Genomic DNA, 13,825 nt, shown 5'->3' with positions numbered 1-13,825 from the left:
GGTCTGGATTCACATGTAGGCCAGACCAGGTAAGGGTGGCAGATTTCCTTCCCTAAAGTGGCATTAGTGAACCAGATGGGTTTTGTTTTTTTTACAATAATCGCTTTGTGGTCACCATTACTAAGACTAGCTTTATATTCCAGGTTTTATTAATCGAATTTAAATTCCACCAGCTGCTACGGTGGGATTTGAACCCATGTCCTCAGAGCATTAGCTGATGAGTCTCTAATTTACTAGTTCCATCACATTACCACTACCCCACTGTCTCCCCATCTCTAATTCAGTAAAGAAGAACCCTTTCGCTTCCCCATTGGCTGTAGGAAGGCGGGGCGTGGTGAGGTTGGACCAATGGTGGGCGTGTGAGGATGGGTCATGTGATGAAGCCTCCAGGAATACATTCAGAGTTGGCAACCCTTTGCCCAAAGGATGGAGCCCCGAAGCTCAGGTGAATGGTTGGGAGGGGGTACGGAAGGTGAGCGGAAGGGAGTGAAACCTCGGGACAGGGGAGGCCTCAACTTTCCTGGAGAAGGACTTGACCTGCCCCTTCTGCTCTCACAAGGAAAGAAAAACCATTTGTCTTTGGGCTCCGACTCCAATTCCTGCTGATAGGGCTAGCGAGGCTCCACCATGACCTCTCCACTCAGGCAGTCAGGCTCCGAGGCCAAGCAGGGGTAAATCCCACTGGACATATTAACTGCATTCCACTGGGCAGTCCTTACACTCAGGCCCTCCCTCCTTTGCCCCATCAGTATCAGCAATGGCAAGCACTCCCTGTTCAATGCAACATTGCCTGTTTGAGGCAGGATCACCCTGTAGCAATCTGAACCCTAGGACAGCACCCTTACTGACATCAGTTTGCCCTTTACCCAGCCCCACAACACTTGTCCTGCACTTTGCTAATTTTGTACCAAGTATTGTGTAATGAGGGGCGGTTTTACGCTGTGAGGCCGTGGCTAATTGGAATAGAGTAGAAACTGGCTAAGCTCATTTCACTTAGAGCCCTTAGAGCCAAAAGAGAGACAAAACCTTCATCTTAACTGGTTGGTCTTTTAAGGCCTTTGAGTTTGGCTCCCAGGAGCGAGAGGCCAGCCTCTCACCCAACACATGAAAGAAAGAATTTGCCTTTATAAAACCAAGTCAGATCTTTCAGGACCCCTCCAAATGCTTCAGGTATAAAGTGTCAAGCTTGGCTGGAGTGATCCTTGCTGTTGAGTTAGAAGTGGGTGTGTGTTCAAGTCCCAATCCAGAACATGAGCAGAATAAAATGCAGGCTGGCACTTCGATTACAGTACTGAGAGGGTGCTGCACTGCCGGAGGTGCTGTCTTTCACATGAGACGCTAAACGCCATCTGCCCCCTCGAGTGGCCCAACCAATGAAGGGAAGTTCCTTTCAGTATCTTGGCCAATGCTTATATCTCCAATAACATCAGGATAACAGATTCTCTCTTCTTGCTGTCCTCCGATTGCTGTGTGTGGGAGCTTGCTGTGCGCAAATCAGCTGTCACATTTTCTACATCATAACAGTAACTACACTTCAAAACTACTTCATTGGCTGGAAAGTACTTCAGGACATCCCGAGGCCTTATCTACCATGGAGTAGAATAGAAACTGGATGAACGCATTTCATGTTGTGAAAGGCGCTATGTAAATGCAAGTTCTTCTTTTGAAATTGTTGCATCCCGGGTCATGAAACTAGAGTTCTTGCCTCCCTGCGATAAGGCCTGATTCAGGCAGTGGCTGCATTTTGTTATCCAGCCTTTGATGTCCAGGTCAACCTGTCATGTTTTTATTTAATCTGTTTTTGTGACCTTGTTTTTTTCCTAGGATTTGGCATGGTTGCCACTATAAACAGCTCAGATGTCCCTTCATGGATTTGGCACAAGTCCCACTGGGTTTCCATGGAAACTCATGGCAGGTAAGGCCAGAGTGGACACCGGAGAGAAGGATCTTATTCAAACAGAGTCGAAGGAAACCAAAAGTGCCGGGGACACTCAATAGGCCCACCAGCATCTGGAAAAAAACACAAAGGTGCAAGTATTTTACATATTGACCCTTTGTTGGTGAGGCAGAGGCCAAGCCAATGTTGACAAGGTGAAAGGGCAGTGCAACTGGCCCCAATTACGTTGGAAAAATTGCCCCTTTTTAAATGGCCTGAAAGAGAAAAATGACAAATATTTGCATTTATGTTGTGCCTTACAGAAAGTACTCCACACAACACATGAGTACCTTCAACACACAAACTGTAAAGTTTTAAGAATGCAGTTCACCACCACCTTCTCAACGAGCAACAAAGGATGTCCTTTAAACGCTTGACTTGCCAGCAACAATCCCAAGGACTATATAGAATACATAACCCCGAAACAGGCCATTTGGCTCAACCAGACTACGCCAGTGCGTTGCCCCACTCGAGTCTCCTCCCAGCCTTCCTCGAACGTCTAACTCTATCAACATAACCTTCTATTCCCTCCTCCCTCCAACGGATTCCCCTTAAAGGCATCTAAGCTATTCACCTCCACCAGCCGCTGTGGTAGCGAGTTCCATTTTCCATCCGCCTTCTGGGTATTTATAATTGTGTGCGGATCCAAAACACAGAGAGTAGAATTTCGGATTTTTATTTCAACTTTGCGGCAGCTGCAGTATTTTACTGATCTCATCCTGGTTAATCTAGATTGTTCACCTTCTATGGTTTATGCCTTTTCTAGAATAAAACATTGAAAGCTATACTCTAAGTGTGACTGTTATCACAAGACTAATGTTTCTCAAAATATCACCCCAAAGGACATCACTTAATTGATAATACACCATGGGTTAGTCAACACCACATGAGGGTCCCATGCTCAGGGTTATGAGCCATGGTCAACTTTGGAACCAGGAAATTTTCGATGGTGATGGTGAAAGAAATAGAACCTCGAGGGTTAACGGCTGCTTATTGGTGGAGGGGTGACAAGCCCTTCCTGCCAACCCCCAAACCGGTCCCCATAACCCTAACCCTAACCCTAACCCTGTCAACATCGAACCCGGTCCCCACAACCCTAGCCCTAGCCCTAACCCTAACCCTAAGCCTAACCCTGCCAACCCCCAAACTTGGCCGCATAACCCTAACCCTAACCCTGTCAATATCGAACCCGGTCCCCACAACCCTAGCCCTAGCCCAAACTCTAACCCTAAGCCTAACCCTGCCAACCCCCAAGCTGGTCCCCATAACCCTAACCCTGCCAACATCGAACCCGGTCCCCACAACCCTAGCCCTAGCCCAAACCCTAACCCTAAGCTTAACCCTGCCAACCCCCAAACTAGTCCCCATAACCCCAACCCTAACCCTGCCAACCCCCAACCCGGTCCCCACAACCCTAGCCCTAACCCTAACCCTCAGCCTAACCCTGCCAACCCCCAAACTAGTCCCCATAACCCTAACCCTAACCCTGCCAACCCCCAACCCGGTCCCCACAACCCTAGCCCTAACCCTAACCCTGCCAACCCTGAACCCGGTCCCCATAACCCTAGCCCTAACCCTAACCCTGCCAACCCCCAACCCGGTCCCCACAACCCTAGCCCTAACCCTAACCCTGCCAACCCCCAACCTGGTCCCCATAACCCTAACCCTAACCCTAACCCTGCCAACCCCCAACCTGGTCCCCATAACCCTAACCCTAACCCTGCCAACCCCCAACCCGGTCCTCACAACCCTAGCCCTAACCCTAACCCTGCCAACCCCCAACCTGGTCCCCATAATGCTGTGACTGGTGGGCACTGAAATTGGCAGCCCGCCTGTCATCTAAAAAAAAAATTAATGGTCAATTGATCTTGTTGCCAAACCAATTAACCCACATTTCACACTGCCCCTGCCATGAAATGATTGGCATGGGCAGGCGGGTGGGAATGGGAGACCACGTGTGAAACAAAATGTTTGGAAAGGCGGGAAGGGCACAGCATTCAGAGGATGCCCTTAGCACAGTGGGGGCAACACCACCACCCCCCCCCTCAAGATTTTACCACCACCCCTTTGTTCCTCCCCACCTGGCCTCCAAATCCTGTCCCCACCCGCCTCCCAAGCCCCACGCCCCCTCCCTCGGCTCCCTGATCCCTCTCCGCTCTAAAAGCCCGGGACTTACCCGGCCTCCGGGATCTGTGGAAGTTCTTCCTGGGTCCGCTGGCAGCCCCAGTGGCACCCACTACTCAGTCCCGCTGTTGGGGCTGTAAGCAGATTGGCTGGCAGCACTCAAAGGATGGGACTTCCTCCCACCGAAGGGCCTGAAGGCCAACTCCCAGCCTGGTTAGCCCGTCAGCTGTGCAGTATCGCTGCCGAGAGCGGGCTTCTTCTTTTTAGGCCCTTCCACTACCGGCCGAATCTTGCGAGCAACATGCACACCCCCCCACCCCCCAACCCCCAACCCCCACCCCCCACCCCCCACCACCCACCCCCCACCCCCCACCCCCCTGCCCTGTGCAATTCAGCCCAGAAACCAGAGGGCCACTTGAACAGGCATGAAGCCCTTCCAGCCTGATCCTCCATTCAGCGAGCTATACTCTCCATAGCTCCGCAACCCTTCATACCCCTCGCCCAAGAAACATCGTTCAACGATGAGAAATGTTTATTTCATCTACCCTGTCACGTGTGAATTATCCGTTTGGTCGCCCCCCTGTGGAACAGTTATCTTATTGGCCTGCAGTTTGAGGCTTGTACCCAGCATATGTACTCACACTGAATAACATGGGTTTATAGCTCCTTGCTTTCCACTACCACCAAATGGCCCCTTTGAGTAATGCAACTCAATGCTGGCGTGTCCAGTTACTCTGCATGAGTAAAAACCGATCCTTTTTTTTTGTTAAGTTGGCTGACATTAAGGTCAAGATAAGAACTTCAGGTACAGGGCGAGACCATTAAGGCCAACATATCCCTTCCTGATGGACCAGGTATGTCCGGCCACCTTCTCATCATCACATCTCTCAATCCCTTCTCTCACATCGAATCAGTTCCAGCTTTCACTCAGACCTCAGGTGGAAATGAGAGAAGAAACATCAACATTCTTTTTAAGGATAGGAATCTTTCAGTCGACAACCATTTACGTTTAGCCTTTTAACATCCCGAGGCGCACTGTAAAAACCAAAGAGGACACTGGGCCACATGAGGAGAGAGTGGGACGGGTCACCAAAAGCTGGGTTAAAGAGGTGGGTTTTAAGGAGCATCTTCCAGAAGAAAAGTCAGCGGAGTAAATTTTATACATGCACACTCAGCCTCAAGGGTTCCAGTCACTACTGAAATCACCATCGTACTGTCCACATGGTTTCTGTATTGGGCTCATAGTGGCCATCGCCACGAATGGGGAAGCTCAGGTTTTCGTATCTGTGCCTTTTGGCCTGTACGGGCCGCGCTTTTGGCCTGTACAGGCCGCGCTTTTGGCCTGTACGGGCCGCGCTTTTGGCCTGTACGGGCCGCGCTTTTGGCCTGTACGGACCGCGCTTTTGGCCTGTACGGGCCGCGCTTTTGGCCTGTACGGGCCGCGCTTTTGGCCTGTACGGGCCGCGCTTTTGGTCTGTACGGGCCGCGCTTTTGGCCTGTACGGGCCACGCTATCGGCCTGTACGGGCCACGCTTTTCCCTTACAGTCTCCCTTGTGACCCAACCAGCTGGCCCATTGCGGTTGGGCTTGGAAAACGCGAGCCGGGCCATTTCCCCACTTTGGAAACCCGAGCCCGTCGCCCTCTGCCGGCAGCTGCCGCACTTCCGTCTCCTGGGAGACGTGGGCGGGCAGGGTTCGCGTTTGCTGACTCCGGGAACAGCGTCGGGGGAGGAGTGCGGATGCCGGGGTGAGCCGGTTAGAAGGACTGCCTTAGCTCACCGGGGCATCGGTCCAGCTTGCCAACATCGCTCCCTAATTTTAAGGCGACACCTCCTAATCCCAGGCCTCCCAACCGCCAGGAATGTTTTCTTTCTCTCTGTCCTTTCTCCTTATCTTTTGCTTTTCGTATTATCGAGGCTGAAATGAAATGGAAAGCTCCGGCAAAGACGGGCAGACACAAAGACCCTCACGGGCCTGCATCACTCCTTCCGAATTGAGGCTCCGAGGGCAGAGGTGGAAAATCTTCAGCTCCCGGAGGCAGCTCTGCGCCTTCAGGGAGCTTTCACCCAGTGCACCCGTACCCACGCGCCCACTTCTCTGCGCTTTGCCCACCCCAGGCGGCGCTGAGCGTTCTAGCGCGCGATCCACACCGGCTGGCCGTTCAATTGGCCCCGATTGCGGGCAGCGGACACTCCCAGGCCCGTCCGCCACCCCTGCCCGATGAGGGGAAAATCCTTCCTCTACTCTAGCCCACTGTGGACGAGATTTTTCATGCCCCCACCGGGTGGTGGGTGCGCATAAAATAGGCCGGGTGCCAACCCCACCACCTGCCGTGGTCTCTCACTGTCTGCTGCCACCATATATGTTGAGGGCCTCAGTGTAGACCATAAGACCATAAGACATAGGAGCAGAAATTAGGCCATTCGGCCCATCGAGTCCGCTCCGCCTTTCAATCATGGCTGATAAGTTTCTCAACCCCATTCTCCCGCCTTCTCCCCATAACCTTTGATCCCCTTACCAATCAAGATCCTATCTATCTCGGTCTTAAATACACTCAATGACCTGGCCTCCACAGCCTTCTGTGGCAATGAATTCCATAGATTCACCACTCTCTGGCTAAAGAAGTTTCTCCTCATCTTTGTTCTAAAAGGTCTTCCCTTTACTCTGAGGCTGTGCCCTCGGGTCCTAGTCTCTCCTACTAATGGAAACATCTTCCCCACGTCCACTCTATCCAGGCCTTTCAGTATTCTGTAAGTTTCAATCAGATCCCCTCTCATCCTTCTAATCTCCATCAAGTATAGACCCAGAGTCCTCAAACGTTCCTCATATGTTAAGCCTTTCATTCCTGGGATCGTTCTCGTGAACCTCCTCTGGACCCTCTCCAGGGCCAGCACATCCTTCCTGAGGTACAGGGCCCAAAATTTCTCACAATATTCTAAATGTGGTCTGACCAGAGCCTTATAAAGCCTCAGCAGCACATCCCTGCTTTTATATTCTAGTCCTCTCGAAATAAATGCCAACATTGCATTTGCCTTCTAACTACCGACTCAACCTGCAAGTTAACCTTAAGAGAATCCTGGACTAGGACTCCCAAGTCCTTTTGCACTCCAGATTTCTGAATTCTCTCCCCATTTAGAAAATAGTCTATGCCTCTATTCTTCCTACCAAAGTACATGACCTCACACTTCCCCACGTTGTATTCCATCTGCCACTTCTTTGCCCATTCTCCTAACCTGTCCAAATCCTTCTGCAGCCTCCCCGCCTCCTCAATACTACCTGTCCCTCCACCTATCTTTGTAGACTTCAAGGGATTTGTCTCTATGCTATCCATGCTAAGCACGATATTGAGACTAACAAGGGTTCTGGTTGAACACAATTACATGAAGTTTATTACTAGTAACAACTGTACGCATCTCTGCACAAGCCTTGATCTTGCCTGGGTCCTAACAGTTACATAGGCTGATTACTTGACTATATGCCTGACTCATAAGGTATACATAAAGTCTCACTGATAGAGAGTCACAGACAGTAGGGAACATCTGCAGTAGAGATCACAAGCAATAGTGAACATCTAACACGGAGGCTGTACCAGCCTCACACACGGTGATATCACCGCGATGTCACTATGCAGCTTCTTAACGGTACATGTCATTGTCCGCAGACACGAATGCACTTTTAGGGATCATTTCTATAGTTTTTTACTTGAGAAATGTGTTCTAAAAAGGTTGGTCTCACTAACCATGGGGAGGAGTTACAGCATTTCCTCCTGAGCGTGAAGTGGGTGAGAAGTATTGCTTTTTGCAAAATCTTTTAACCATTGATGATGGTTCTTTTTCCTTAATCTGAGGGAAGTGGAGGAGGAAAATGCACTCTGAGTGGTACATGAATGCAATATCAGAACAATGTCCATTATGGAGTTCACCACCACAACACAGTAGGTGACAGGGTGCTGAAATCCTGCTGTAACTCTTTCGAGTTATCAAGTCACAGATTGTAACTCTTTCAAGTCCATTCACAGTTCTTGGTTTCCGGGAGCGGGACATGAACCCACAACCTTCCGATTCAAAGGCGAGGGTGCTATGAACTGAGCCACAACTACCATCTCGAAATGCTGCCGTATTTGAACAAATAATCAAGAGTGGACTGAACTTGTTAACAAGCCAATTGGCCTCAGTGATATGCTGCCCACTCTATAATACACCAGCTGGCTTGGAACAGAATTAAAAGGCAATTTGAAATTCCCTCAATTCAACAAAATCCCCTTCCATTTCCAACCACAATTTTAACCACAATTAAGGGAAATGGAATTAGAAATATTTGGACAAAAGCTAAGGAGTTTAATTTCTAAACAAGCAGCATCGCAGAATACAACTCTCAAAAGATTGACAAAGAAAGATTCTAGAATCTGATATGCTAAAATAGAAATGCAGAAAGAAAAACGCACATTTATATCGCAGGGCCTCAGGGTTTATATCGCAGGGCCTCAGGGTTTATATAGCAGGGCCTCAGGGTTTATATAGCAGGGCCTCAGGGTTTATATCCCAGGGCCTCAGCATTTATATAACAGGGCCTCAGGGTTTATATAGCAGAGTCTCAGGGTTTATATAGCAGGGCCTCAGGGTTTATATAGCAGGCCCTCAGGGTTTATATAGCAGGGCCTCAGGGTTTATACAGCAGGGCCTCAGGGTTTATATAGCAGGGCCTCAGGGTTTATACAGCAGGGCCTCAGGGTTTATATAGCAGGGCCTCAGCGTTTATATAGCAGGGCCTCAGGGTTTATATAGCAGGGCCTCAGGGTTTATATAGCAGGCCCTCAGTGTTTATATAGCAGGGCCTCAGGGTTTATACAGCAGGGCCTCAGGGTTTATATAACAGGGCCTCAACGTTTATATAGCAGGGTCTCAGGGTTTATATAGCAGGGTCTCAGGGTTTATATAGCAGGGCCTCAGCGTTTATATAGCAGGGCCTCAGGGTTTATATAGCAGGGACTCAGGGTTTATATAGCAGGGCCTCAGGGTTTATATAGCAGGGCCTCAGGGTTTATATAGCAGGGCCTCAGGGTTTATATAGCAGGGCCTCAGGGTTTATATAGCAGGGCCTCAGGGTTTATATAGCAGGGCCTCAGCGTTTATATAGCAGGGCCTCAGCGTTTATATAGCAGGGCCTCAGGGTTTATATAGCAGGGCCTCTGGAGAGCGGGGTGAGCGCTGCCTGTGCGGGGGTGGCGAGCGGGGTGAGCGCTGTCTGTGCGGGGGTGGCGAGCGGGGTTAGTGCTGTCTGTGCGGGGGTGGCGAGCGGGGTGAGCGCTGTCTGTGCGGGGGGTGGCGAGCGGGGTGAGCGCTGTCTGTGCGGGGGGTGGCGAGCTGGGTGAGCGCTGTCTGTGCAGGGGTGGAGAGTGGGGTGAGCGCTGTCTGTGCGGGGGGTGGTGAGCGGGGTGAGCGCTGTCTGTGCTGGGGGTGGCGAGCGGGGTGAGCGCTGTCTGTACTGGGGGTGGCGAGAGCGGGGGAGGGCTGTCTGTACTGGGGGTGGCGAGAGCGGGGTGAGCGCTGCCTGTGCGGGGGTGGCGAGCGGGGTGAGCGCTGCCTGTGCGGGGGTGGCGAGCGGGGTGAGCGCTGTCTGTGTGGGGGGTGGCGAGCGGGGTGAGCGCTGCCTGTGCGGGGGTGGCGAGCGGGGTGAGCGGGGTGACCGGGTTAACAGGGTGAGCAGGGGACATTGCGCGTGCTCGCCATTGCGCGCTGGAAAATCTCCCTGAGGCACGGAGCTGGCATCAGGGAAATGAACAGCTTTCCAAAAAGAAAATAAAGGTTTTAAAAACGTTTAGAAACATGTCCCCTCGTGTGTGACTCTGTCCCGTGAGCGGGGACGTCCTATAAACGAAACGTAAAATGCTTTATTTCATGTTTGTTTGCTGTTTGGAACATCGTTACGCCCGTGGACGAGGTTTCCTTAAAAAGTGCCAAGGCCGCAACTTGGCCTTTTCGCCCGCCCGACCACCCTGAGGTTGGGCGGCCGGTGAAAAATGTAAGTTAATTATCTTTTTAACGGACTCAACAGGCCTTTGAATTGTCGGCGGGCGCTCTGCCGCTCTCCCGCGCGTGCCCGCCGACCAAAATATCGGACGACTGCGCGTTGGCACTCGCTCACCCGCCAAGGTAAAAATTCTGCCCAATGCCGTCCTTTCGAAATGTAGCTGCTGCTGTGATGAAGGAAATGCCGCAGCCGATTAGATTTATATTGTCACCGCGAAACTACTGGCTGCGATTGTCAGGATTGTGTAACCACAGACGCCGCCCCCAACTATATATTGTGCGCAAGGTTTCTGATTTTCGCAGAGAGTGAGTATTTGATTAAATCAGTTAGCACTGACTTAACCGGCCGGTGACCCTTTTATTCTATTCCAAATGAGCTGTGCCATTCTCTATGACGGCTAGATGGTGCTGTTGCTGTTTTAATCAGGACCGACAAGCTGTTCAATTGACGTTTCGAGTCCTCACGACCCTTCGACAGAACCTGAAGGGTCATGAGGACTCAAAACGTCAACTGTGTCTCTTCTCCGCCGATGCTGCCAGACCTGCTGAGTTTTTCCAGGTATTTCTGTTTCTGTTTTTGTTTTTGGATTTCCAGCATCCGCAGTTTTTTTTTTCCTTTTAAGCTGTTCGAGTCGGGGGGTAAGAAGCTGTGAAGTGTTTTATTTACCAGCTTGTGTAGATCAGAGAGAGCTGTAGAAAAGAGAGGTCTTTCCGACAAGGGCAGGTTTGTTACTGTGAATTTAACGGCACCTTGCTGTGTGAACACAAGCTGCAGTCTCAGTGCCGTCCCCAATAAGCTCCAGACTTGTGGGCTGGTTATTTTAGTTTTCGCCGACCCTGCCTGGTCCTCCAGCAGACGCCTGTGACAACTGTCTGTGCAGTAGTCACGCTGTGTAGCTGTTTTCCCAGGTGATTGACAGTAATGGGGCATCTTGGACTGTAAGCTGCAGGAGTTTAGTTTAGCCGCAATTTACCATTCCAAATTTCTGTGCCAAGGCCATGAATTATGTCACAACAGAGCCAATTCATTAGAACAATAATTGGGTAGCGTAACATTATAGTTAACAGGGCCAGTCTATACCAGTCTATCTCACAGCTAACAGGGCCAGTCTATACCAGTCAGTCTGACAACTAACAGAGCCAGTCAGTATCAGTCAGTCTCACTGTTAATGCCAGTCTTGCCAGTCAGTACCAGTCAGTCTCACAGAGATAGGGAGATTTGACAGAATCGTACAAGATCATGACAGGTTTAACTAAGGTAGACAAAGAAAAGGTGTTCCCATTTGTTGATGGTGCAAGGACTGGGGGACACAGATTCCAGGTTTTGGGGAAGAGATGCAGGTGGATGTGGAGATGCTGAGTGATTTCTAAAGGAAATTGGATGGGCACTTGATTGGAATAAGCTTATAGAGCAGCAGGGATAGAGTGGGGGTTACGGTGCTGATTGGATTTCACCATCGACATGGACTGGATGAGCTGAATGGCTGTAATGACCTTTGACTGGTAATGACTGGCGGTGTATGGCTTTCTCACAGCCCCGGAAGGTCACCCAGCAAGCCCTATCGGTGGCCTACGTGGACAGCGTCCCTCACTACCAGGCACTCAGTGCCCGATTGAGGGACCTGGCATCGGGCAGAGGGGTGGCTGCTGAAAGCCTCCGACTCCCCTGCCCCCTCCCAGAAACCCCACCCCGTTATCCCCATCCCATCTTCGCCCACCTTTGGCCTGGGACCCCACAATGATCCTGGACCTCTGGTGGGTGCGTTGTCGCTAGCAACCACCACTCCCGCTGGCGACAAGAGGAGGCCGGTAGCTACCGGCGGGCGGGGCTTCTACTGCCATGGTGCTCATCATGGGGTAGGTGCCTGAAAGGCTTGATACCCCCACGGAACTGGAGGGGTTCTCTGGCTGATGGGAGAGACCCAGGGCGGCCTGACAGAACCCCCGGCCTCAGCGCCATTGCCGAGGGAGTGCTGCACTGTCGGAGGCGCTGGTTTTCGGGAGAGACGGTCAATCGAGGTCCCGCCTGCCCTCTCGGGTGAATGTGAAAGCATCTCATTGACGGGGAAACCAGAGTCCTTCACCGTGCCCTGGCCAACCCGTCAACCGGCGTGTCTTAGACGGATTATCTGGCGATTACCTCATTGCTGTTTGTGGGATCTTGCTGTGTGCAAATTGGCTGTTTCCTCTCCTACGTTACAACCGGGACTGCAAAAGGATTCGTTAGCTTCTAAGCACTTCGGAATGTCGGAATCGCACTACGATGCGTTAACATTGAATAATGTACCTCATGCCTCAGCCCCACGATGTGTAACAGGCCTCATCAAACATTCCATTTTCATGGAGATTTGTGCAACATGTCGATGAGGAAAAAGAGATTTGAACTTCTTACGGGATTCAATTCTGCATTAAAATATTCCCCTTGAATCAGCCTGAAGTCTGATGGCAGTTAATAGCTTGTAAAAGACTTAAATTAATCTAATTGGGACCCTACCTTATGTATGTTAAAAAAAAGAGAATCAATCATTGAAAATAAATCACAGGCACCATAAACGCACAACGTTGTTCCAAATGGTTTCCATGGTCGTCTCAATGTGGGTTAAAGGGAGACGTTGGTAAGGATTTTATTCTAATTGTGCTTCATTATCCAGTGCAATCCCACAATAGTTTAATTTGCGCTGACCAAAACAAGCAGGATGTTACCATCCAGGAACCGAAACCATCTAATGTCAGCGTCAAGCACGGCCAGGTTATCGAGTAAAACTTCCTCCTCACTCCCCAAACATCCCATCAGCATCCCCAACTGCACCAGTGAAAGGCCCCCCTCCCATTTCCCACATTCGCCATCTTGTAGCTTCTTCGGAGTGAGATATCACTCTGTGTGTGTGCCAAACCAGCCATCTCTCTGTCTGCCCAAGAGCTCTCGCGAAACCTGATTAATGTTTAAACCTTGTGAAGCAGTGTCCCAATCGCATCAAAGAATTTCAGGGAAAAGAAAGGAAGATTTGCATTTATATAGCGCCTTTCACAGCCGCAAGATGTCCCAAAGTGCTTTTCATGCAATGAGTCCCTCCCGCAATATAGCCATCATTGTAATGTAGGAAATGTGGCAGCCAATTTGCACACAGCAAGCTCCCAAAAAGTGCAATCGTATGTGCCGTGTGTGTTACAATGACATAAAGGCTCAGAAGAGATTGTGCAAACATGTTGTATGCTCATTTATTAATTCCAGGCACATGTGAACAGATATAGATGGATAGAAAGCTTGAGGACCATCAGCAGCAGAGCTGTGTGCCTGTGTCCTGCTGCTGATGCTCTCAAGCAACCGAGGCTGGATCTCATGACACACTTCCCTTAAAGTGATGGCATGCTGTTATGCCTTAAAAGCACATTACCATAACATGATGAATGGGTCGTCTTTTATGTGATGCTGGTTGATGGATAAATATTGGTCAGGGCTCCAGGAAGAGTTCCCTGGCTTTTCTTCAAATATCTACCATGACGTAGAATTGACAGTACTGAAATAGGCCGTTTGGCCCATCTGGTCGATGCTGGTGTTTATGCTTCCCATAAGCCTCCTACCACCTGACTTCACCTCACCCTATCAACATACCCTTCTAGTCCTTTCACTCTCACCTGTTCATCTAGCTTCACCTTAAATGCATCTATAATATTGACCTCAACTATCCACTGTGAGGGCAGTATTTTTTTGTAGTTCTAGTTTTGTAGAGTAGTT

At 50.3% G+C, this 13,825-nt stretch overlaps 1 non-coding gene across 1 annotated transcript; it reads left to right on the top strand.

The window, feature by feature from the left end:
* Positions 1-7,723: 7,723 nt before the first annotated feature.
* Positions 7,724-7,940, top strand: LOC144669213 (small nucleolar RNA U3). Its single transcript, XR_013573633.1, has one exon. It is a non-coding gene; the product is annotated as a small nucleolar RNA U3 (small nucleolar RNA).
* Positions 7,941-13,825: the final 5,885 nt, after the last annotated feature.

The sequence above is a fragment of the Cetorhinus maximus genome, chromosome 28, assembly GCF_964194155.1.
Source record: "Cetorhinus maximus chromosome 28, sCetMax3.hap1.1, whole genome shotgun sequence".
Taxonomy (NCBI): Eukaryota; Metazoa; Chordata; class Chondrichthyes; order Lamniformes; family Cetorhinidae; genus Cetorhinus; species Cetorhinus maximus.
The sequence above is the reverse complement of the archived record's forward strand: the minus strand, read 5'-3'. Positions and strand labels throughout refer to the sequence as shown.